Genomic DNA, 1,504 nt, shown 5'->3' with positions numbered 1-1,504 from the left:
TTGTAGCGTTGCTAACATTTTTCAAAACTACAAATTATTTGCTAGTTTTGGCAACACTTATTGGCGTTGCTAAAGTTATTTTACATTTTGAAAAAAACAAAGAAAAGATTTTTTTTGCCATCATTTAAATGTCATCACACACGCTTGCCAGCGTAGCAAACGCTAATCAGTATTTGCTACAGCTATAAGCTATAAGCGTTGTTGATAGTTGATAGTTGATAGTTGATAGTTGATAGTAGAATTGGTTATGCCCTGGCTACACCAAATGTCCCACTTATCCGCGCGCCCATATTTTCATGAAATATGATAAAAAAACAAAGGCAAAGCCCAAAACAAACCCTCTCTCTCTCTCCCTGAATTCAAAACCGAAGCACTCTGATGCCGGCGACGCGCACGTTTTTCTCCCTTTCTCTCTCTCTCTCAGTAAGTGAAGTATCTCTCTTTCTCTTTGTTGTCTCCATTTCCCCATTTCTCTCATTGTTGTTCGGATTCTCTAAGATGAATTTTGTTTTGTTTACACTTTAGTTTTCCCATTTTGTTGTGAGGAAAAGGCCAGGAATGTATATTGGAAGTACAGGACTTCGTGGTCTGCACCATTTGGTATTTACTATCTCTCACCTCAAATGTAAACTTCAATTCACTTTAGTTGCTAAGTATTACTATTTTTGCTATGGTCAAGGTGTATGAGATACTGGATAATGCCATTGATGAAGCCCAAGCAGGATTTGCTTCAAAAGTTGACGTCACTCTAATGTTATCGATTACTGAGTTTTATTATTTGGCAATGATGTCCTTGAATCCTCCATTACCTTCTGCCAGAGCAATTCGTCTGTCACATTAAACAAGAAAACAGCAGATTGAAGTCTTGTAGATATTTACTTCTGCCAAACAAATGTATCAGTGTAACAAATCTTAACCGTCCTATAAAAAAAAATATAAAGATGAAGTTGTTCTGGAAATAATCAAGTGAGCAGTAGCGAATGTTTTTGAGTTGGCTTTGGAAAGTTTAAGCAGTACATAGACCGACATTAATTAGATTGAGAATGACCCAGATTACCAAATTATTCTTCACGGCAAAACTAATGGAGATCTTGACAGGCAAGAAAAAAATTGAACCAAGTACACTTCAATTCGCAATTTGACTCTTTCCTCTCCTTTAGAATATTGAAAGCGCGGTTTGAGAGCGAGAGCCACAACCATTACACACGACATTTGAAGATATTAATGGAGGTCTTGAAGGAAATATTAATGGAGATGCAACGGCAATATTAATGAAGATCTTGACAGGCAAGACCAAATTTGAAGTCTAAAATAGTACACGTCGCAATGTAATGCTCCTATATATATAGTACTACACCACATACCTTAGTATCTACAATTCGCAAAGATGATTTCAAACCAGGCATTTACATTACTTAACTTTTACATCATCTTCCGGCAGAGCTTGACTCATTGTCAAAGCTTGAATTCTTCAGTATTGAAAGAACCAATCTGAGAGGAGTGC

General features: G+C 36.7%; 1 long non-coding RNA gene across 1 annotated transcript; it reads left to right on the top strand.

Moving 5' to 3' along the window:
- The first annotated feature begins 262 nt into the window (after positions 1–262).
- Positions 263–962, top strand: LOC147484598 (uncharacterized). Its single transcript, XR_015203513.1, has 3 exons — positions 263–423; positions 526–600; positions 680–962. It is a non-coding gene; the product is annotated as an uncharacterized LOC147484598 (long non-coding RNA).
- The last annotated feature ends 542 nt before the right edge of the window (positions 963–1,504 follow it).

The sequence above is a fragment of the Coptis chinensis genome, chromosome 8, assembly GCF_015680905.1.
Source record: "Coptis chinensis isolate HL-2020 chromosome 8, ASM1568090v1, whole genome shotgun sequence".
NCBI classification, from domain to species: domain Eukaryota; kingdom Viridiplantae; phylum Streptophyta; class Magnoliopsida; order Ranunculales; family Ranunculaceae; genus Coptis; species Coptis chinensis.
The sequence above is the reverse complement of the archived record's forward strand: the minus strand, read 5'-3'. Positions and strand labels throughout refer to the sequence as shown.